Source organism: Struthio camelus, chromosome 1, assembly GCF_040807025.1.
Source record: "Struthio camelus isolate bStrCam1 chromosome 1, bStrCam1.hap1, whole genome shotgun sequence".
Taxonomy (NCBI): Eukaryota; Metazoa; Chordata; class Aves; order Struthioniformes; family Struthionidae; genus Struthio; species Struthio camelus.
Window position 1 is genome coordinate 97,312,295 of NC_090942.1, and position 25,231 is coordinate 97,337,525.

At 43.5% G+C, this 25,231-nt stretch overlaps 1 protein-coding gene across 1 annotated transcript in view; it reads right to left on the reverse strand.

Annotated features, from left to right (window-relative positions):
* Window positions 1-25,231, reverse strand: part of ATP1B1 (ATPase Na+/K+ transporting subunit beta 1) — a 145,086-nt gene that overhangs the window by 61,930 nt on the left and 57,925 nt on the right. Inside the window, exons 2-4 of the mRNA XM_068959673.1 lie at window positions 22,353-22,413; window positions 20,790-20,931; window positions 11,975-13,049 (exon numbers count right to left, since the gene is read on the reverse strand). The gene's annotated coding sequence lies outside the window, so the exon portion shown is untranslated. The remainder of the gene's footprint in view (window positions 1-11,974; window positions 13,050-20,789; window positions 20,932-22,352; window positions 22,414-25,231) is intronic.

Sequence of the window (25,231 nt, forward strand, 5' to 3'; positions counted from 1 at the left end):
CATCCTTATTTCTTCCTTCCTAAGCATCCCTGTTCATATCTTTAACTTTGCCAGCTGTGAGCTTCTTGTTTCATTCACCGCCTCCCCTGGGGTTCACCTTTTCACTGCTGGCATGGCAGCTCATTCCTCTGAAGGCCCCGCTGTCCAGCACAGCCTCCCTATCTGTCCCAGGAATGCCAGGCACCGACTTGCATTCAGCGATGGATTTCACAGGGCTGTCTAGCAACGTTACTCCCCTTCCCTGTCCGCTGTTGTACTGCCACCACTCAGGTGCAGGGGCAGGTCCCTGCTTCCCAGCTGCTGCAGTTCACAACTGAAAGCTGAGTGCAAGTTTGAACTGGGAGTAGCTCAAGGTAATGCATTTGTCTGTGAACTGTTGCGGCTCAGGAGCAGAAGTGCATCACATCCTAAACCCATCACTCACACATGGGTGCAGATCCTGCTCGCTGCTCCCGTCCATCCGTTAGACAACTTGCCCCACATCATAGCTACGCTGCATAGGGTCCCTCTGAGGCCCACAGCTTTGGGCATTTGCCCTGCTTGCTCTCCCTCCCCTTCAACAGGCTCCAGTTTTCTCCTTCATCTTAATTTCCCTCTTCCTCAATTCGTACTCTGTTATAAACAGCAGGAGACAGAGCCGTGCCAAAGGGGAAAGTCTTTGTACATTGCACTATACAAACATCAAACTGCAGATAACACAGTTTCCCCTTTAAAAATATATTCTTATGTCTCTGAATGGGAGCTCTTTCCACTATGACGCGTCAGCGCAATGAATTCCCTGTACTGAGCCTTTGGTCCCAGCCTTGAGACAAGGCACAAAGGGAGCGCAAATAAATGAACAATACGGTGGAAGAAACAAAAGGGCAAAATAAAAGCAAGCAAGCAATTAAATAAGAAAGAAAGAAAGAAAAAACAAAAAACAAAACAGCCTGCAACGTTTAAAGCTGTGCCATGCAGAAACAACACCATACAAAGTGATGCATGATTTCTACAGAACTGGGCTGGCAACAAGCCTATGGGAAGTGCAGGCGGAGGAGCACGCTCACTCTGCGAGCAAGGACAGAGCTGGCAATTAAAGGACAAGTGCCACACAATTTCCACATTGGCTTAGCGCATCCCCTCCCATGGGATCCCACCGGGTTTTGCAAGGACTTTTCCCACTCCCGAAACACAGTCTTATTTCAGGTAACAGCTTAACAGTGTACAGCAGCAGCGAGCAAGCAAAGCAGAAAAAGTAAGATTTATGCTGTCGCAGGGGTTCTCCCCTTTTTGTCCTCTCACTTCCAAAAGCTCCACTAAACAAAAATATTCCTCACACCTGCAACTACAGAAGGGAGAGACAGACAGATCCCTGGCGAGGCCTTCTACCCTAGGGCCATACAGGCTTGTGAAAAAGAACAGAAAAGATAAAATACATATTGCAAAGAGCCAGATCCCTGGGCTGGAGGCTGGCAGGAACAGACACAGAAGCACTTTAGTAAGCTCAACCCTGTACTGACAATGTCATCCATGTTCTCTACAATTTTAAATTGGGTGTTTCTTCCTCTTGACTAGCAGTTTGCTCCTCATCTCCTTTTCTGGTCCTCTCAGACCAGCCTCCCTCCACAATTGATTCTCACAACTGATCCTCCCTCTTTTCCCCTTATTCCCTCCCCTGATTCTAGTCGTACAAGCAGCTTTCTCCTCACTGAACTCCATCATCTCAAGTCCTGAAAAACCCAGCAGCAATGCTACGCTGGAGGAGGTATTTACCTCCTGCATGCTGAGTGGCCTCCTTGCAGTTGCCAGCCTTTCCCACCACCTCTTTGCTGCCTATTTGCCTTGGAGGCTCTTCAGAGTGGAGACTGTCTACTTTGATCTCATTTGTAAAACACTTAACAAAACAGTACCCTGATCCCAGTGTGTCTGCAATATAGTTTTTGCTTGGTTGTAACTATCTGCATAGTAAAACATACAGCGGACAACATGGCCAACTGTATTTACTAAACGCTATCTTTTGCTCCTACATGAGGTATACTGCAGGATGAGAGGAAATGCAGGTTTCTGATCTGCCACCTGGCTGTTTCACAGTTGGCTTAAACTTCTCTTACTCTGGGCTGCTGCATGTTTAACGCCTTTCCTTTGTGCTAGATCTAGTGATTTTTTGCTGGTCAGGTCAGATCAGCAAGGTGATGCAGCTCGTTGGGTGACACAAACTGGCAGCAGGTCTATGCCGTGGCTGGTGTGCGGGTGCAATGGTGAGTCTCAGCTGTGGGCAAGACAAAGACCCCAATGAGAGCGGTGAACCCGCAGCTAAGCTAAGGAACCAGCTGAAAGAGGTCTGCATGTGTTTGTTCCCTTATAAACAGATGTCTGCAACATAGAAAGTTTTTATAAGCTCTTTCTGCCCAACCTGCTTTATTTTTCTCTTCATTGTTTTCTATCCTAGTTCTAATTAGCTGTCAAGTCTTGATGCATACTTTCTGCTCATTTGCCTTTTAAAATTGCAAAAGCCCAGGCTTTCAGAAGATAGGCAAGAGCTCATTTCCCTCTTTCACTCTGCTTAGGCTGAGGCACCAGTGCTGCTTAACTCGGCTTCAAGAGCCTCGGTGCTCCTCACCTCTGACTTATGCTCCTGCACCACACCCCTCCTTCCTGCGCTAGTGTTTGTACGGCTGCCTGCTGAATTGAGTCAGGCTGAAAAATAACTTTCCCCTCAAAACGGTTGTCTGGTTCACAGCATTATGACATAAATGCCCATGCCAGCACCACAGACGGGACAGCTGAGCTGGGAGAAAGGAGTGACAACAAACAACTAGAGTGGAATAGGGGGAACTGTAACATTTAAGCTGGTAACCGCAAATTAGAGCCTTGCAGCTTTCAACATTTGCAGCCTGTTGGACTAAAGTTGCGCAGTGACTCGAGTAAGTTCAAAAGCATGACCCATAACTGTCAGTCTTCTTTCCATCTTCTCACAACTAGATAACAGAAAAGTGTCTCCAACCTAACCACCTCCCTCTCTCCTTTTTCTCAAAATATGTGCTTCTTACGGAATCCAGGTCTCTTCTTCCCAAGCAGTAGTTCAGGCTCTGAGGCTGGCCATGAATGGCAACGGTTCCCACAGGAAGCGTTCCTTGTTTATTAGTCTGCCTAGTAAATCTTGTAGGATAAGAACAGAGATCTCTGTTCTTCAAGGACATTACCTTGCAAAGTATCTGTAAGGATCTCAAAACACTTTATAAACATCCTTTAGTGATGACTCACAGCACCTCCTCTCATCGCTGTTTAATGGCGAAATGGAGGCCATAGCTCGCTGATGTGAAGAACAGGGTGGCAGTAAGGCCTTCAGCGACTGATGCTACTGTCTCCTCCTCCCTCATCATTTGTCCCATCTCAGCATGCTGACCCTCAGTTGTGCACTGCTCCCTAAACCAGATGGTGTAACTGATCCAACTGAAAAAAAACCCTAACAAAGCTTTTACACGTTTTATAGTCCCAACAGTTACCAGACTTACAATACTGTTGGGCGATCGCTGACTAATGAGCACAGTAACACATAAGGCACAGGAGCAGGAATGAGCTGTACAGGGAAGAGAAAGGGGAGAAGAGGATGATGCTGGGAAGTGAAGTAGCAATAACTTAAGCCTCTATTACCAAGAAGACTCCTTGTCATCAAACCTCAAGCACAGAGAAGCTATGTGACTCGTCCATGAGAAAAGAGCAAGTTATTGGCAGAGAAAGCATGATTTTAAAAGAGGCTAATACCTGCTTGTCCCCTCTTCCCAACTCTAGGCATGCTCCTGCTCTGCTGGTCTCGCTTGAAATAGCAATGCGACAATAACTAGTACATATCCCAACTGAGGTTGCCCCACCTTGCCCTCCCACCCAGGCATCCCATCGCTAGATGGCAGCTGGCAAAAGTTTCTAGACTGGTTCCTAAAAAGAAAAGAAACGGCTACGTTAAAAGGCCTGGACTAGGCCTTGTTCTTAAAGGCAGCGGTGCACACGCACACAAAATTGTTCCATTTCTGCCCCCCCCTTCCTCCCTTTCTTCTGTTTGCTCCTGCTTCCACAAAAAGTTTGTACTAGTCCAGTTTAAAATGAACTTTAAAAATCAATTTTAAAATAAGTTTTAAAAATGAGTTTTAAACCAGTAAGAGGGCTGGGTAACCACCTCTTAGATTTCAGCTGGCAGGGTCACGGTGTCCTGGCAAAACCTTGCCTGCCCCTTATAACATAGTCTGGATCAGAGTCAGTGCTGGTCTGCAGCTAGGGACAAAGCAGATGCTGCTCACTTCGCTGCTGCTCTACCATTGCTGTGGAGAGCTGCAGCGCCTATCCAAGGAGTATTCGAAGCACTGGTCTCTTTTGGCCTTACTTTCCTCTTTTCCTACACTGTCAATCCCACCTCACAACGCTTCTAGCAGGAAGCTCGTATAGCAGTCTTGTGCTGTGCTGGAAAAAAGTGGGTTTAGGGAAGCGATTTTAACTCTCTGCTCTGCCCTTTCCTGGATTCAGTCATGTGGGCAGTCTCACAGTCAGCACAGATCCAGCAATTAGCAGCTGAGAACTAAAGATGCTGTCGCAACACTGACATTATGAGCTGACATGAAAGAGAAAGAAGTCAGCACTGAAGAAGTGCCCTTGCTAGCAATTAGGAGGAGTACTTAGTGCCCTTTCCTACACTTCAGCCTTGCCCACCATGAGAAAGTCCATCAAGTTACAGACACTTTCTGCATTTGCAGTGTGTGCAGTAACCCACCCTGCAGAGGAAGGCAGCAGGATTTGGAACCAAAGGCGTTCACTACGACCACACAGACTACTACCAGGCAAATGAAAAGGGCATCCGTCCTACAGAAGAGTGCTAGTAAGGTCTCCTCTCAACGAACGGCACACAGCAATGTGCAAGAATTTAGTGGGGAGAGGTGGAAAGTAGTATAATGCAAGCATAAAGAGCAATAAGACTTGAGGCCACGCGTAGACAAGTGCAGGGCTGGGTCTAGGAACGGACAGTTGACTTCCTAGAGCAGGAAGCCAAAGCAAACAAACCAGCTATGACCCTGCTGCCTATTTTGCCTTTTACAGAGTGCTGGAGAGCCAGACCAGCTGCTGCTGCTGCTGCCACTGGGTGAGTGGTCTGGAGCGTGCAGAAAGCTGCAGTTTCGAGGGCCTGGGCCAGCAGCATCACCTGTCCTCCCTGCTGTGATCTTTACACGGGGGTCACCATCACTGCTTCTCCCATCCACACCCCACCCCTTCCTTCCCTCTTCTGTGGCCGGAGTGGATCACAGTATCAGTTCCTCATGCTCAGAGCAGCTAAATTCACTTTTGCTCTGTTGCGGAAAAGCCTGATGCTGCTCTGAAGCATTGCATTTGCTTAGAAGTGCACTTGCTTTTTAGCCTGAAGGTTTTTGATCTTACCGAGGGCAAGCTCCCATTTAAAAATCAGGTTAGCTTCTGTAGCTCCTCAAGGGATAACGGCCACCAGCAGCATAACTACCCCAGCAGCAGCTTAGGGCCATTTCTGAAGGCCCCTCAGCCCCTCCTGGCAGATGCATGAAATCAGCCCTGTAACGAACCAGCTCAGTATTCGTTCCAGGTTAGCCTCAGACACCTGGCAACTAACACTGTGCATAACTGAACTGCATTCTGGTGAAAGTCACCCTCAAGTTCAGATACAAAAATTGGCTTCTAACACAGCTGCATTATTAATTTGTTGAGTGATTAAAGGAATTGCTGGGGATGCAGGTAATAAAGGAAGCAGTATGTTTTAAAACTTAACAAAAAATACTGATATGAGATTTCAATAACTTCCAGTAGGAATCTATCACAAAAGAAGCTCTGTTTACAGCAGCTCTTCAACGCCAAAACATTTAGTCTCATTATTGTAGATGCTTAAGCAATCATCTCTTAGGCTGCTTTGTTTCATAGCAGAATTGATCACTAAAGATTACAAATAGAGCAGCAGCAAAAATTATGCAAAGGAAGACACAAAAGCACACTCTTAAAAACTTACGGACAAAATATCCAAAGGCTGGGTGGAAAACATTCAAAAACATAAGCTTACGATCACATGACATGCAAAAAGAACATCACCAAGGGCACAAAATCATGCACTCCCACAGGTAAGAAATGCCAGGGTTACAATTGCCTATGAAGCCTTTGTTCCTGTGCTGGAGATAGGGCATAGGCTATAATTGGCAACGGCAGGATCGCAAGCTGTTTTGTCTGAGGAACTCTTACCACACACATTCTGCATAAGTAACTGATGAACGTTAACTGCGTCTCTACGATTACAGCTATGTGACCTGTGCACTACTAGGTCACTGGGTGCTAACAAATTTTAGTTAGACAAGATGCAAGCATACGGTCATGTTTTTATCACCTCCTTAGCCAAAGCTCACCAGACAGCATTTAGGAAGCTTTATATTCATATAGGGGACATACACCAGCTGTGGAAGGACAGACCAGACTTGACTCATCATGAAGTCAGTGAAGCGCAGACAGCCTGAGCACGACATACAATCTGCCAGAACAGAGTGTCCCTTCACTTCTTTAAAAATACATTTGACAGAGCAGAGTAAGGATGTACTGATTCAGCACTGCGCATCATGTGGCCACGGTGCGTTTGCTAGAATTGGACTTACCGTCTCCTAGAGCCATGGATGGAATAAACGAACATACTTACTCTTACTGTCCTCATTCCATGCGTATCGCCATACCTTGCATCCTGCATGCAAGCTTAATCCTGCACTGCATGCACAACTGGTATTTTCTTTGTACATATTTCTCCCATAGCACTCTCAGCACAGCATCATACTGCAGGTCTCCATGTCACAATGAGGCACTATGCCAATTTACCAGTGCCAGTTCTGAGCAACGTATATGTACTATGGTAATGTTAATGCCCAGCCAAGTAGCTGTATGTTGTGGTATGAAAGCACAGTTTTACTGTATTACAGGCTTTAACAGATGTATTTTCAGAATCACTCTGAAAGAAGTCAGGGAAGGGGTATTAACCCTGTTTTACACATAGAGGATTGAGTCACAGAAATCAAAGGCCTCAACTCTTTCTGGCTGGCCTGCCTAAGACCTAAAGGATGTGAGTTTTTTCAGAGTCACTCAATATAAATGGCCAATCAATGTAATTTAAAATTTTCCACAGAGTAGAATTCCTTAAGAAAATTCATAGTCCACTATAGTTTCATTTGCATATTTAGTCAACACAGCTTCTATCAGTAGTGCCTACCCTTCAGCTGCAGTTCTTTTTTCAATTAGTCCATTGCAAATGAGGACACTGGTGGCAGCTGTGTCTCACAGCTGTGTCAAGCTGTGGTCCTAGGAGCAGGTGAAACCATTTAACAGCACATGGCTGATTGGATTTTATTCGTGAATTCTCTTCTGCTTTGTTTCTCCTCAGCTGAGAGCATTAAACTGAGGAGGAGGTACACACTAGCTTTTGTTTTTTTCTGACATGATTTGTGGTGTGGATCCTTCACAGTTCACTGTGGGACTAGCCCCTGGCATTTATTCTTCTGTTAGATAGCACGAATGCTTTTGTGCATACCTCCCTGCTAATCTGATGATATCTATCTGCAAATAATAGAGGATGTGTCTTCTGTCAAAATTTAGCCATGAAGTTCAGAGAGAAGGCCTGTCCAATGTTTGTGTCTGTAGGGAGAAGGGTAAAGGAATCCAACTGACATGATGAGAATTAATATGTATCCTTGTTAAAGGGGTTTTATTTCATAGAAATCACAGCTGGTCTTTCTCAACTGAGTTTCATCTCTCATCAAACTCAAAATGACCACGAGGCCAGCAACTGTGAGCGCTCACTTCACTGCGGAAGATGCTCTTCCTTATTTTAGTTTCAGGAGGAGAGAGGTATCATCCAGCCTTTGCAAATGAGAAGGGGAGGTTTAACAAGAGAGATCATCTAGATTCAGATGCAGACATGGAGATCATAAACCTTCCTGACCAAGGAATTTTCCATATTTATCCATCTGCAACTTAACAAGCGTTTTTAAGGTCCATTCATTCATTAAATTGGAACAGGCAGAGCAGATATGTAACCTTTTAAATCCTTAAGAAAATATCCTCAGTCATCTTTCAAATCTGTTCCCCAACCTCACTGGACAAATTAAGAGTAAGTCTACTTATTCTCTGACTTTTGTCTCTTCAGAGCCCAGCTGGAAATGAGATCATTTTCTTTGCTTTGGTGAATCATTCCAGGACCCACACTTTCAGCCCAGGAAGAAGGTCGCAAGACCTTATTCCAGCACCGAGATAAATCCTCACATCTCCAGGGCTCCCCCTGTTCTCAGGGGCAGTTTTGATTTCCCCTCTTTTTTTGCTTCCTGCACTGCTTCTTAGGCCCCTCTCTTTCCCTGCCTTACCTCTTGGTGGCCCGACTGGCAGCAGACTGCACAACCAATGTTTCTTCTCCCACTTGCTCCAGGCTCTTCTGGGAAAGACGGCCAGGTCTCACCTGTCACCTAGGTGCTGTGCTGACCTCATTACTGACTTCACAGACAGGCTGACATCACAGAGCAAGTAAAGATTCTGGCTCTGACGTGTTTTTCATGTCTTACTCCTTTACTTTGTGATGGAGAGTAATTCTAAATTCCTCTTGTCTTAAAGAACAGAGCAGAAAAACCTTTCTGAGCTTTAGGCTTCCTTCTTTCACATTAGTTGCACAGATGGTTTTCTCTGGATTCCCAGTGCACTTTCCATTTTTGTTCTGCAATTCCAGATTCTGTCTTTCGTGTGGTTTTGTTTTGGTTCCTCCATGACTTTCCATAATTAGAGATCTCGCTGGGACAATGAGGAAACAGCAGAACTGGACAGCTAGTTTTAATTTCTGGTACCTCTCACCCACTAGCTCTTTAGAAAAGATTGATCTAGGCTACAAATACACAGTCTCCTCCCTGTCCTTTCTATAACCTCTTCTACGATTTCTTACAAAATTGCTGGTGCTGTACAATTGCTACCATAACCTCTTTCAGAACGGAATACACCCTTATGTCAGGTAAACTTGGATATACAATCCAGAGCTTTTGATAATGAAAAATGTTGTTCTCTAAAGGCAACAATTATCATTTAAGATTTAAAGAGTGAATAAATTTCTCCAAATTCTGATCTTACACAAAGAGCATTTCTATTCTAGAGATTTTAGGAAAGATTGTTGAAAAACTTTCTAGAAGAGGGCAGGCATCCTCTGCTAAAGTCCACTGGACTTAGAGAAATGCTGCAATTCGGGAGATGCAGGTTCAACTCCCTGATTTGCTCAGATTTTCTATGGATCCTTGGAGAAAGCACTTAATATCCTCGTCACTCAGTTTCCCATGAGTCACATGGGTACAGCAAAATTTCTTTCCTCACAAGACAGTTGGTGAAGGTATTTATAATGTAAAGTTGTGATTTTACATGATGGTGCTGAAGGGCTTGGAATGGCTGGTGAAAGAGGTGCAGAGGAATGCTCCAAATCTCATGCTCAAACGACAGAAGTGAGACAGAGCCCAAAGGACAATACACATTGGCCTAGAACTGACGTGTTGGTGCCAGTATGCTCTAGCAACTAATTTAAAGGCCCAAGAGACACAACTGACATTTTCTTATTCTTTGCTTTCAGTCCTATCTCTTATCCTCTTAAGTGTGTCTGTGACATTATCTAAAAATTAGAAACATAAATAAACATTAACTCTTCAGCCAAAACGCAAGAGTGAATACATCCTTTCTTTTCACCGAGCAGACCTTGTGGCAACAGCAAAAGTAATTTTTTAACCCCAAGCTGTCCCTGACAAAGGATTTTCCTGAAACTGCTCCAAGGTGAATAGACAACTGGAACGTTTTACCCCTCTTCCTTTTTTTCTCTTCTGTGTTTGTAAAGATCTTTATTAGAGAGTTATTACTACTGATGCTGAACTATTTCCAGCAGAGTGCCAAGCATGTCAAGCATCTCTGAGACACAAATATTCACTCATCAAGGTCCATTCTTACATTTCCAACTGAATCAATGGCAGAGCGATCCCTCCTTAGAGGAGCTCACAGGCAATGAGCAAACAAACTCTCAGCGGGACTGAGGTGTTGTGGTAGTAAAACAAGGCCAATCACTCGGCTATTAAATCCTTACAAAATCCTAGAGACACTAGGAAAGAAAAGCAATGCTGCAGCCCTTCTTAATAAGTTGGTCTCCAGACAGCCTTTCAGCAAAACAGTGCTAATGCAGAATGTAATTATAATTAACTGGCTCTGGAAAGAGCTAGGATCTGCAGATGATCGTTAGCAAAGATAACATGTTCCCTCGCATGGCCAAAGGGCTTGTGCCCAGCGTTACCAATTTCTGGGCCCTCTGTGCTCCCTGTCCAGCCCAAGTTTTTGCTGTCCTTTCTCTTTTATGTGCCCTGAACTGCTTTTCTGCTGCTAATAATGGTCACCTACCTTTGCCTTTTACACTAATACTTGCAGGCAGATTGTGAGTCTGCTGCATCTTCCAGCTTCAGTTCCTGGGCCAGTCCCATTGCATGGGAACAATGTGTTCCCTCCCCGGGGAGGAAGGATAGGCTTTGGTCTCCCTTTCTAATATCAGGTTGAATACCAAGCAGCTGTAGCAAACATCCAAAATATGGGATTGTCAACTGCCTTTCTTCAAATTGGAGCACACACTAGAAAAACAGCTACTTACATGAGCAGATGAGAAGCACTACATAAGAGCTAGGCATTATTTAAATGATCTGTTCCTAGGGAAAAATTCTTAAGAGATCAGTGAAAAATCAAAACCAAATAATCAATGACAAAGAGCACTGAAATATCGTTTTCAGATTTTCAGATCAACTTTCGGTTCCAGACTTAACATTTGGGAACATACTTATTGTTAGGAAATTTATATCTGTCCTGAACCTTGAAGCTGCAAACCCACTATTTTTGCTTGTGATAGTTTTGCATTTAAAAGAGAAATCAGGAAAAAACATGGTAAGTACCTGGCTTTCAAAATATTGCACATTGATCAGAGCTGAACTGTATGTCTTGATATTTCTTGACCCTACACTGCTTTAATCAGACCCTTTCAACCCTATGAACCATGACTGGTTTAACTATAAGCTAAGTAAACTGCTTAAATCAGTCTAAGCCTTTAGAGCAGGTTAAGATAACTAAGCCGCTTAAAACTCATTAGCAGTAAGAGTTAAGCAACATTGACTCAAAGCTACAGTGTATCAGAGATCCTGTATTAAAGCCGCTCCAGTACTGAAACTCTCTCCAATATGAACACTTGCAGCTTCAGAAGCCTGTTGCAAACTTGAAGACCAGGTGATCCTGACTTGACCATCAAGTCCTGGTGTAGTTCACAACTCAAGTCAAGCTTGAAGTTGCTGGGGTCACCCATCTTTTAATATTTATTCCAAGAGCAAATTTGACCAGAAAACACAGAAAACTGTTTTGCTGTTTCTGTTCATATCCTTCAAAAGTTGTTAGATACATATTATCTCCTGCCATCATTTGTCTCTGTACAGACCATAAAGTTTCATGCATGTGTCTGAGGGAAAGAGTTAAGGAGCATGTTCAATGAATTATGTGAGGCTGGTGCGATGGCTTGAAGCTGACATGTTCTGCATTACTCAGGAGTGGTAAAGCCTCAGTTGGATGCGTAGATCATTCTTAGAACTTCAAGTTCTGCATTTTAGAGGAGAAAGTCCTAAATATCTTTAACTAAATGAAGACTTTTACAAGAATCTCTTTCTTGTATTTCTTCGACAGTAACCCCATCCTCCCTTACAGAAGAGGGTAACTAAGGTAACTCAGTAGCTTAGGCAAAATTACATTTGCTGCCCGGAAAGAAGGGGCAGGTGCTGGGACAGAAGAGGGGGAGGCAGAAGCACGGGAGCCGGACTCTGCTTCTGTCGCGACCCTGTCCCAGCGCAGGGGGCTTCCTGCGCCTGCCAAAGCAGGGCCCAACCCCAACTGCAGCAGTAACCACTCCAACCTCAGCCATACTTACTTTGTCTGTGCTTGCAGCAGACCTGTCTCTTTAGCTACTCCAGGCTTGTGTCAGTATCTCAGGTCTGCTCCTATACAGTTTGTCAGAAGAGGAAAAGTGTAAATAAAACACTATATGCACTTCAAAAATTTAAAAACTTTGTTTTGCCTTTTTTTCCTGACACCTAATTGTTACGATTGAAGGTCTGACATCTTGCCATAACCCTGGCTTTTAGCCACATATGCGCTCTTTATTCACCATGTAGTAATACTTCCATTAACAGAAGCCCCACTATTCAGAGGAAGAGAGGAAGAGATGAAGAAGCCTGATATAAAGAAAACAGCAATACTTTGAAGCTTCTTAGGGGAAAGTAAGAAGTCCCAGAGGAGATAGTTTAATGAGCAGAGTTCAGAGGTGGATGTAGCTCTACAGTTTGTCACCTTGACATCATCATTTCTCTACTATTTCTTGATTTCTCTATATTCTTCTTACATTGTGCACTGAATAAAACATACAAGCATTTCAAAAGAAAATAATATAAAGCTGTGACATTAAAGATCATGCTGTAAAAGGGAGCTGAATAAGGCTGCAAGGACAGCCTTAATCTCCTCGGTTCTGGATGACTTTGCAACATTAACAGTGTTCTGTGAATTAAGTTCCATAAGGTTTCTGAAGTCTTAAAAGAGGTAAGAAAAATAAACAAAAACTACATCAAAATATCGCCACAGTCCTCACAAGGGTTGTCATACATAGTTGGAACATCAGTTTCCCATCAGCCTCCCACCACTTGAGCTAACAGAAACTATTCATGGTAGAAAACTCTTACCTTCTATGTAGATTTACCCTAAGAAGAACATTTGAGTACCTACTTTGCCAGTGAATTTCATAACTCTGTGTTATCTGACAGATAACAGATAACAGATCCAGCCCAAAGTTCTGGATATGGAGAGGAAGATGGTCTGCTGGGACTCTCTCGTGCCTGGACCCACTGCCTTGCGGGGTTGCAATAAGCCAGCTGTGGGGCAGGCACGGCCACTGTGCCACGACACTCCAGGCCATCTAGCATGGTGACCACATCCAGCATGGTATGTTTATCCTAAAAGAGAAAGGAAGACACAGAACCAGACCCCTCAAGATATCTAAGCCCCAGCCTTCCACTGAGATGAGTAAGAGTTTAGGTGCCTACGCTCCTACTTGGACTTGGCCCTTTGCCCAAGAGCACTTATCATCAGACGTAGTCCTTCACCAACTGTTTCCTGCAGACCACAGTGAAAGCAAACTCCCACAGACTTCCACAAAGCCTCTGTCGGTGTAAGGCCATCTTTTTTTCAGAGCAATCGTTCAGCAATGGCAAGAAGAGATTCGGTAGAAAGCCTAGGCCAGGGATTTTCTTCCTCCAATGATTAGATAATTTGCACTAGCATTCTTAGCGGTATTATCAAAATGCCATGGCTCAATTATAGCTGTGAGAATGTTAAGGACCTGATTTATTTTTTTGTTAGTAGTGTTGATTTGTGTGCTTGGATTTTCTCTTTGCAGGGTCAAAATAATTAAGAGTCTTTATCTTCAACACTTACCTCTAGCCATGTTCACTTTTTGATTCTATTTTGTTATCTGCAGTAGTGGAAAAGTTTTAAATTGACACATAACATACTGAAATCAGGAAGAAAAGCAGACCGGATTTTCTTTCTTCATGAATCTTAGCTAAATCACAGGAAAGTTTTCATCTTGTATTTTGGCTAGTCCTGTGAACATACGTATGCTCTTAGTTGGCAAGGCTGCTTTAAATATATTGTGGGTCTCAATGTGACATTGTGGGGTGCTGACTAGCTTGTCAAACACTGGATAACTTGAATCAGCACTCATTTGCAAATTCACAATCTAACCCCTAATATTTGAAGTCTCTGTTTTGCTGGTAAGCACAAAGTTTATCTTCTTAAACTGACACAAATTTTCCTGTGTCCAATAATGTAGGATTAAATCTGACAAGGTGTATTAGGTCAATGGTTTGGGTTGATGAGAGAGAAAAACAGTAACATGTTCTAACAAAAAATGATACAGACCTGAAAAAGCTTGGTATGGAGGAAAAAAACAACCAACCGACCAAAAATCAACCACACTTAGAAAAAAAGCCCATCCTAGCTCTAACAGCTTAACTCCTTTTTCTGTATGAAAAACCATGATTCTGCTCAGTCACTCCCACAGAAAACAAGTGATTCTGGCTGATTTTCAATATTGCTGCTGAACAAAGGAGAACATCTTTTGAACCTCTCCCAGTTCAGATGCCAAAAAAGCATGGCAATGCCCTTAAGCCTTAAGAACGAAGAGCCAGGGAGATTTCATGGCATACGGGATGGGTGTTTCCTTCTCTTCCTCTATTAGTTTCATACATTTCTCTACCTTCCTGAGATCCAGCCGCCCCGTCCTCTTAACGAGCCTGCTGCCCTTCCTCATCTTCCAGTCACCTGCTGTGGTAAGTGTATATTCGCTTGCTGCACCACCCTGTGCCTTGATACAGTCAATAGTAGTTAACCCAGCAGTGACACTTCTGGACCAACTCCACGTGGTACCACTTGCCAGCCCAAGCAGCAGTTCGCGCTGCACGCACTTGCTCTGCTGCAGCTGTCGGAGCGTACCCGCCACTCGCAGGAACCTGCCAGAAGCGCTGACATATCCGCTGCTGCCCGCAAAGCCGGCTGTGCCATGCTAGGCAGAGGCAGAGTGACGAGGGACGAGTCGTCCTCCAAGCGCCTGGACTCCTCCCCTGCCGTCACCCCTTGCCCAGGCCTGTCCATGCACATCCAGAGGTCACACTGCATCTGCCTGGGACGCCTCCGACGGTGTCTCTGGTGCTCCTAGCTTCAGCAATGGCTGCTCAGACACAAGGGCTCCTCTAGCTGAGCCTGTGCTTTTTCTGGATCCTCCCTGTCAGCTCTGGGCAATCCCAACAGCCACACAGGACCGAGGCCTTGCCGCTCGCCTGGCACTCAGGATCCTTCTCCAAGATCAAGGTACATGCACAGAAAGCTAAGGCGAGGGCATCAGCTGTGAGACTTTGTCCTGCCATTTCACAGCAGTAAGAGCTTCCTTTCCTCTTGCCACAGATCTAAGCTTAGTGTTATATGCTGTTAGAGAGCAACTATGATTCCTGAAATTGCCCGGTATCACAGGTGGGTGAGTGAATGTTTCACCAAATACTGGTACTTTGGAACTTGCACAATATTATTTGATAGATCAGGCTAATAAAACACGTAGGGATCCTTTGATCTACAGACTGTGCATATATATCAGACCCAAAACGTCCACGGTATCAGAATATTTGCTTATGCACACGATTCCAGCTTACCATAGAGGGTACATGTTCTTCCTGACTTTTCCTTCAGCTTTTCTAAGCCAGACCTTTTAGAATCCAGCAAAACTTGCCTTTACCTTATGTAGTGCCACAATATCTCGATTAGTGAGGTGAAAAGATTACTAACTTTTTGCTTAAATAGAAGTTCAGAATTTAAGAAAAGCAGCATTTACAGCAACATCTTCTACAGAACAGACCTTCAAGGATTTTAATGTACTCGCTTCAAGGTATAATCTGATAACAGTTGTCCTCAGACAGGAACCTCCATATAGGCTATGATATTACACATCACCAGGTATACTGCCTTTGAACCAGGCTGGACCAGCTGTTACTGGAAAAAAGCAAGTGTACTAACTGGATAGTTAGTCAGTTCCCAGAATAGCTATTTTATAGTTACGGAGAGTACTCAGACTGCAGCCTTTCAAATCTCTGAATATATTATAGCTTGGTTATTTGGCAGCATTCAGGAAAAAAAGAACAAAAAAAAAAATCTGAGAATGCCACCTTAATGAGTTCTTACTAGCAATACAAATATTTGGGCTTCTGCACAAAAGACGATTATAGGTGAAATGACATTTGGATAGCATCATGTGGCTGATTAAAAATGGAATAAACTGTTAATGCAGTGAAGAATGCTTCTGTTTACAGGCCTGAATCAACTTCTAAAACAAGAATAAAAATGTTTTCCAAGAAGTTTTGTTGCATTATGCACTACTGCTGTGTAGAACTGTCACATATGTTTTTCATTAGATACTTTCCCAAAAGAAAAAAAAAAAGAAAAAGAAACAACAAAAATGAAATTCATCTCTACCCCCAGGGACTATTATTACTTTTTTTTTTTTTTTGGAATTGCAATTCTAGTCTAAAAAATTGTCATGTAAAAATACTACTAACTCTCAGAACTGCTGCCATGGAAATGGTTCTCCAGCAACTCTTCTCACTTCAGTGCAACACAGTGGGGTTTGTTGCTCCCCCCTCCCTCCTGCCCTTGCCTGTATTTATTCTGCAGTATGAAAGTAATATATTAGAATCCTCTCCTTGGACATCATGGCCACAGTGTTTGCCTTCCAAATTAGCCATACTTGTTGAGGCCCACCAAAGCCTCCAGGGAAAAGCATCCAGGAGGCAGGATTTGACTTGCAGAGCCTTTAGTACTATAAAGGACCCAGTTGCCTCCTTTAAAGGTGGCCTAGGTCCATCTCTATGAGCTAGCATTTTCTCCTCGGGAACAGCCCCACCTTTCTATCACGAGGCAAACACCTCCTGTCTCTCTCCGTCTTTCAGTTTCTTATTCATAAATCAAGTGCCTTGTCTACTAACATTGCTGTGAAGAAAAATGCTTCAAACAGGTAGTGTACCTTAGACGGGGGAAAACATGGCACCTAGCTGACATCATATATGTGAGCAAGTTCTGTCATTTGGTCCATTACTCAAATTGCTTTTCAAGTGGTCATTTTATCATATGCCTTTCCACTTTTTTCTCCATAAAAGAGAAAGACAGAGTGGCATTTCCCTCCACTTCCCCCTCCAAGCTGACAGCAGCTCTTCAGTGACTTATTTTCCCCTTGTAAAGGGACCAGGTACTTTACAGACAGCAGAATACCTGTCCTGGACAAGTGGTGGGCAAGTACCACAGGGGGCAGGGGAGGCATCTGAAACTCTAGACGCATTGTGAGCACCAGAGAGCATCCGTCTCTCTTGGTAGCAAAGGTAGGCTGGAAATGCAATAAAAGTAGACCTACCTCATGGGGTTTTGGTAAATCAGCTCCTACTTTAGGCCAGAGTTGTCTGAAAATTTGAAAGAAAAGGTTACAAGAAATTTTGGCACTCATAGGAGAGAAAATCAAAATAGGAGAGGGAGAAGGAGAAGGAGGAGGAAGGAAGGAAGGGAAAGAAAGGAAGCAAAGAAGGGAACGTCGAAGAAAAAGTGAAAGAGAAGGAGAAAGAAAGAAAATAAAGTATGGTTCGAGTTTTGAAGGAGGATTCGGTTAATTTTCTTTGGAATAATTTGTTCATGCCCAAGAACTAGTAAGACTCAGTGATCAGGACAAGCACATTTCCTAAGGGCCTAGCAATCCTCTTCCTTAGTGCCCTGCATCCTATACAGTCCTCTGCAGAAATGAAAGTACAAAGCCAATGTGAAGTGCTATGAAATCAAAATGGCAGGACCTTGCACTCTTTAGTCCTTATGTTGCAGCAAAAGGATTACATATAGCACTGGGAAACAAGGAATAAATCTCCTCTATCCTCAACATGAAAAGTTCCCTGCCGGGGAACTGATGCTGCCATTGGCAAAAAGTGTCAACACCCAGTGAACCTGATGGGAGGTTTGGGCACGGAAAACAAATAAAAAGAAATGCAGGACTGGCCCTGAACATGTTCATCTAGAGCCCTTTGACAACAGTGGGAATCCCTTTCCAGGTTCAACTGTGCTGGACCAGACTGGAAATGCAAGCCAGGAAACAACGCAGAGAGATGCTATTATTGCTCTTCATTTGTTTAGCCTTATCATAATGTAAACAGACATGAAATCTGAGAAAGCAAAATGCTTGGAACACACCTTATGCTTTGAGGATGTTTACAGATTGTCAGCCTTTTATGAAAAAAATAAGCAGGAATTAGAAAAGAAAAATCCCTTGAAGATACTTCCTGGTTCCTGCTTAAGTATATGAAGGTGGAGAGTGAAGGAAGACTTAATCAGTTTGGACTGATTCCAGATGTGCGCTATCACCTCCACATGGGGCTCTGCTTTTGGTAGCGCTTGTGTCTGAGTTTGTCATTCAAAGTGACAGAGCCATGAACAACAGCAGCAAGCCAAAAAAAAAAAAGAAAAAGGTTGTTTAGCCCAGATGGTGAAAAATCCAGCTTGGCAGGTAGTGGGCTACAAATAGTCGTGGAAGGGCCAAAGGGGATGACCAGGATTCACCAGGACAGCTCAGTGGCATGGGCCCGCAAACCCAGCTGATAGCAGAGCTGTCCATTCCTCTGTATTTGATGGAAGAAGAGCAGCTCTTATTCAAAATCTATTTGGGGCTGCTCTGCAAAGAGAGCTGCTCTTTACAAAAAGCTGCCATTCACTCATTAACACAATATTTATGTGAGGTTCCTGGTTTGATATGCTTTCCTCACACTCTGGTGCTGTAAATCTGGCCACATGCTAGGGCAGGAATTTCCAGGCGGATGGTTGCCAGGCTTCTCCCTTCAACACGCTGCAGATCTGCTGGGCAGGTCACATTTAGCAACCACAAAGTCTAGTATCTTGTCTGAGGCAGCAGACAATGCCTACTTCTTAGGAGGCAAATTCAGGATGCCACAGACAATGCAGTGCTGCGTAGGAGGGAGAAAAATTCCTTTCTCCTAAATAAACTGACCACTCAGTGTCCCAGACCTACTGCCATGAAACTTTGTTTTCTATTCTGTTTCACACACGCTTCCTCAATCGCGTGACGGCATTCTTTTCCAAAACTCATGAGAAAAAAAAGTCTGTCAGTGCCTTTCTTCTGATCATCATTAGACGAGTTATTTTTGTCCAGCGGAGTCATTGTTCCCAGTTAGACCCAATTCAAATATATTTTCTCAACAGACATGAGTACTCAAATTACTATACACACACACGCACACACACACGCGCGCACACACACGCGCACACACACACACACACACACACACACACACACACACTCCATATTTCTCAACAACAGTGCACGGGTGCAGAGAGTACACATGAACAAACAGCTGCAGCTTCATTCAGGTAAACAGCACAGAAAGATGTGGCTTATTTTGGTCAGAGAGTTGTCAATAACCACACAAGAATCAGATCTTTTTTGGAGACCTACAAGGAATATCTAATCCCATCCCCTGTGTCTCCCCACTGCAGCTGGAATTTCTTTTCCTCACAATATTTTTGGTACAGTATGGTACCAAATTACTGAAACCTGCCTTTCTGCAGAAAGCCAATAAAGGCCAATATTCACCTTTAAACTCCATTTCAACTCTCAAAATAGGTACCAAAATAGGTATCTCAAAAGCAGCCTCTCAGAAAATCCAGGCCCTTGCTGTTGCAGCTACCCATACTCTATCCATATATCTTGCTTTTGCCTGCCACAAGCCACAGAGCACAGCCCAGCAGCCGACAGCAAACTGCAGCCTCAAGCTGGGAATGTTCCTGTGCCATGGCTTACATACATTTTAAACAGGATTTGAAATGCTGCAGAGCCTTCCGAACGAATGGAGATAGCCCTTCATGAGGGTGATGCGGGGCAAGCCAATTGGAGATGTGAGTAGCATAAAACTTTGGAGGAGACAGAAATGGTAGCTTGTAGAGTGGTAGAAGGGACTGTGTAACTAAACACACCACACTTCACTTTCCAGACAAATGCAGGCACTCGGGTTGTCTATTAAAATTAACGACAGCTGTGCAAGTCCTGTCCCATTGGAAAGCATGTCATTCAGCAATTATTTTTCAGCAGGTGAGGCTTATCCAGTTATTTTCCCTTTGGTTCATCTACACACAGCATGCTGGTGGACCCAGAAAGCACAAAATACAGGCAAAGCTGGGGTTAGGAATAGCCAAGGAAGAGTAATCAAGTTGCATAAATGCACCGCAGATAGGGAACCAACAGTCACGGCACTTTGGTTTCCCACTCCAGTTGAGAAACAGCAGTGCTCCAGCAGGGCTGGAGGACTACAGAGCCAATCCTGAGACTTGGGAGTCTGCTCTGCTGAGGAGCTCCCATATTCTTCTACTTTTCCCGGGGAGGGGGTGGTGGTATGAGGTACCAGCTGGTGCAGCTGCCTCTGACTGCCCTCTAGTGCGGGGATCAAACTCGCTGAAGAATTTAAAAGGCAGGGATGGCTACAAGTGGAATAGACACCTTTACAATATACAGCTCAATGGTGAGGCAGCTCTTCTTGCCCAAGTGTGGGAGGTCAGTGGTTCAGAAGAGTCCCGAGTCGTAGTCCTTGTGCTACAGGCTATCCCCTCTGTGGCCCCAAAGAGAAGTTCTCTTAAGAATCACAGGGAAATTGGAACATGAAAGAAGGCAGGAACCCAAGTGCCACCAAAATAGAAGCACCGCACTGTAATTCTACATGTCAGGAGTGCCAGAAATGGCTTCTGGGTATGAGGTGGTTAAGAGAAAACTTGGCTAGTTCACTCTCTGTCTCACATGTCAATGGTTGACTACTGAACCAATTCATGAACCTTCTCATCTTACAGGAGGCTTTAGAGCTCCTTTTCCATAAAAAAAAGACAATATAGTTCTCAATTACGGAAATCCATGAAAGCCCAAGAAAAATCTTCTTCTGTGTAACAGTGGAAATACTCAGGACTATTTAAAATAATCTTGATTTTACTCGTGCCTTCAGGCTTTAGAGGCACTGTAAGACAGAAAACAGAGCAACCTCATCATTAGATTCAACAATTACCTGCAATTAGATACAGTAAGATAAAATTACATTACTGGAGAAAAAAGATCTACTTACAGTGGTTCCAAATAGATATCTGAACTATTTATCTTCTTCTGTACAGCTGGTATATTCCAGATAGGCTTTTTATCATGAGATAAGTGAATTTGAATAAGCTGGGTCAGAATGACCACATTCTTGGGATCCATTTGATAGCTTCCTGTTGAAAAGAGATATTATAATGAGATGAATTTAATAATGTGGAAGATTCAGAAGAATGGTAACGGACTACGGAGCCCTTTATCTTTTATAGTCTTTTGTGGCAGATTGGTTCACATAAGATTCATCTAGTCCATGGTCTTTTCTCCATGAGAGGCCAAGCTCTGAGCAAAATACATGGCATAAATCTGTCCTGTGGTACATGATAGGTAGAAATTATTTCAAAAGCTGAAGGACTATTAGACAGTCAGTGGCATTAGGTCCCTCGGCTCTGTGGTTATAATATAGACTCACATAGGATGCATGAATAGTCCCTACCTGCCTTTATCTCCCCGATACGTACTAATATGCATGTGTACTTACTCAGATCTACCAGCCTGCTGCCCATTCCTTTACTTTGGCTACATCCTTGTGTAGCTTCTCACTCTTTGCAAGATTTATCTAGTTTATACAAGTGAACTATCTGAAAACATCACTATCTCATATCCATCCCTCTTTCAATATATAAAAACGGGACCTACCATGCTTTTGCCTAAATAAAAACCCGCCCGAGGTACTGTGGTCAAAACCTATTTTAATCCCCACAAGCAATTAGATGCAGGCAAGTTAACATCCTGAGCCAGTTCCCAGTAGAGAGTTATTCATATGAAGCCACGTTACAACTAGCTGTAGGTGTGAATTTAAGGAGCGAGGCTATGACAGAGAGACTGCCGTCTGGTCAGTTGGAAGATATTGGTGGAAGTTATTACCACTGCTGCACCTATTTTGTAAATAATTAGAAGTTTTTACTTTCAAGGGCACTTTCTAACGCACAAGAAATGCACCCAAGCAGACTTTTTCAGTCGCCTGAGTAACTCACTTCTTTCGAAGGTACTATCTGTACCATTCTTGCTGGTGTATCTTTCTTGAAGCCTCCACAAACTATGGTCAAATGATCAGGCTTCAGCAGCAGACTGGGAAAGGGATTTCCAGTTTTATACAGGTTCTCTTATTCTTATCGCTGGGCAGCATCAATTTTCAGGGTAACAGCAGCAACATCTATACACAGAATGTGTCACTTCCCAGTAATGAAGACATACTGACTGTGCAGTGTTAGCTCCCGCCAGCTAAAACAAATTGGGGGCACAGACAGAGACCAACAGCATGGAGGTGAACGTTTACCGCTGGGGCAGCAAACTGGGAATGTGACTAATAGCAGATCAGTAATGGGAATTCTTTAAACATGCTCATAAGCATAGGAAAGGGCCAAGCAAACCACAGTTGTTTCTTAAAACAAATCTCCTGCCAAATTCAGAGTTCTGGTTAAACCTTTGCAGAATTAAGCAGGAGGACCTTCAATCAACACTGCCTTTTTAAAGCTCAATTGCGTTATTTCCTCCATTTACTTGGAAAGAAAGTGTCAGTAAGCAAAGTGATACCTACATGCATGCTCTTCTCAGAGCTCTTCCTCTTCCTAGTTATAGATCTGCTGCAGCCGTGGGCCCTGCCATTGAGAAAGAAAGATCATTTCAGACCTGTTGGGCTTTTGGTCCCTAAAAATGCAGTCATATAACAGTGTAACAAATGCAGCATTCATATAACTATTTGGTTTATTTGACCACAGCTGGTGGCAGAAGGGTATCTGAAAGAACAAACCACGAAAAATACCACCTCTCTTAGAGAAAAGAGAGCTCCTGCTATAAACAGAGTTGTGCTAGGGGAGAGAACAGTCCTTGAGTATAGTCTCAAGTGCAGCACCGATCGCAGTCATGCCAGCTTCTTCTAAGCCCTCCTCTGACATTACGCTTCAGCTTGGACCTGCAGATTCACTAAGATGTATGCATAAATCCAATGCCAAGGTATGCCTCTATCCAGCTCCAAATAAGAGTCAAGTGGAAGACTCCCACTGGTTTTAGGGGAGGTAGGTGAAGGATTCCATCTAACAAAAACTCCTGCTAAAAGTTGTTTGTGTCCATAAATGGCCCAGACATCCAGCACTGATCACAACATGAACACTGCATCGTGCCAGTCACTGTACGTTTCAATAACTCAACTGTTATTAAACCACTGAGGGATAATACTTCGGAACGTAGAGATAAGCACAGCACATGGTGCTTTCACAAAGGTCTAATGGAGCTTCACAAGCCAGCAGGTACCCCACACTTCTCTATGCCCTGTTGAAACTTCCAGCTCATGGATCCCATTCTGATTTCCTAATGCACAGCAGCAGGGACTGCTCTTCTGAAGTCAGTGCAGGAATAAATTAATATAATCTATTGTCCCTCTCACACGCATTTACACAGCAGGAAATGAAGGGAAAGCTGATGGGAGCTTACTCTTCAGTGAAAAGAGAGAGAGCTGCCCGAAATTTTCTTGTAGGGTCAGAGTGTGCGTGTGGCCTGGTACTCCTGGTAAGAAGCGAGCTCTTTCCCCTGTCACTCTGCACTAACACCTGGAGCCAAGCAGTGTAAGTGAGGGGAGGCTCAAGGAAACAGTTGACTACCATTACCGTTGCCATTACCAGAACAATAAAAGTAAACACAGCAAGACACAACCACTTTTTAATACAATAATTGTTTTACTGCATTTTGTAAGAAAAATGCTCCCTCCTCCCTCCTCTCATTTATGCAACATAATATTTGTTAAGATTGAGATTTAGTAAATCAGACAGCCTTCAATTCAGTTTCCCACAGCAATATTAACTCTGCCCAATAGGGCTAGTCAGAGAGCAGGACGTGACAGACTATAAATCTGGCAACACAGTACTGCTATTTTGCCTTCCACTTCAGGAGTACACTCACATTTATTCCAATGGGAACATATAAACAAAACTCAGAGGTGAATTCTCTAATATAACTTTGTAAAAATATTAATTTATGCCACTGATTAACTCATAAGTTTTCTTTACAAACCAAGTTCCATATAAATAGTTTCCTATCAACCCATATCTTCCATCAAACGTATCTGCACTTAGGTACTCACTAGATAATTGCATTCCCATAACAGTGGCCTCTCGCAATTCCTATTCTCTCCGTAGTTTACGTACTTAGTTATCAATGGGATTTTTAACATAGAACATTTTGACTTTAAAGATACCTCAGTCTCACTGCAGTTACAGTGCAATTACACTGGGATGTTGAACAGCATAACTACAAACTTTCCCAACTCCTGTGTTGGGCTAGTGACTATGTGGCTGAAATCTGTGCTACATTATTACACTACAACTATTACAGCACTCCAGTGCTGGAGCTCTACTTCCTGCAAGATCTTGTCACTAAAAATGGAGCTCTCAACTTAACACCCAAGAGGCCGCTAATTAAAACATGTATTTTTAGACTCTACATATAGTCAGACAGATTGCAAGTGATACTATAAATATTTTGTGGTTTTATTTTCAGATACATTTAGCCTCTAGGAACAGGACAAAAAGTTTATCTTCACTGTAATGAGAATCCAACTTACGAAAATATGTATCGGGTATAAAACAGAAGAAATAATGATCAGAAATCATTCAAAGGCTTCAGTAGCTAGCCTTCCAGCTACATTACTGGATGATAGCAGAAACAAACAGCAATTGTAAAACAGCAGGAAAGTAGCTGAAGTTACTGCATCACAGGCTGCAACTAGATTTTACAGATACGGGTTTTTTTTCCCTGTTTATTATCTTCCCTCTTCATTTTATCTCCTGACGAAGAAAGCATTCCTTGCTATCTCAGCTTCAGGAGAGAGGAGAGGGGGGTGGCCAGAATTTCATAAAGGTCCTAAAGACTGCAAAACATGAGAAACTCCAGTGCTTTGGGTTTCCCTCAGCACAGCGGGGGGCAGAAGCTGTGCAAGGAGCCCCCTGTCCCCTTGAGTGCCTCAGCGATGCTCTCCCATCCCCTCATCACCACGTCCTGATGCTGCATCCAACGTGCAAGGCACAGAAGGCCCACCCGAGCCACCCTCCCGTTTGGGGAGGAACCAGAGAATCACTCAGAAATACACTGGTTTTGTATAATGATTGATATAAAATTAGTCTGAATTCCTCTGGACACTGAGGAACTACTGGTCTCCAAACCTGAAAGAACTGAGGCTACAGAAACTGCTAAAATGTTGGGAATCAGCAGAAGGGGAATATCACACTACTGCATGATTTCTAAGACTCACAGTTTTTAAGTCTCACAATTATTTACTGAGCCATAAAACGCGCCCCAAAACATATAATCTTGCCTTTTCTAGTGGTCCAGCTAAACAGGAAAATACTGCAAAATACTTAGTGGGAAGAAAAGAGAGGAGAGAAACTAACTAAAAGTCCCCTGACAAGCAGCAGGGACATTTCA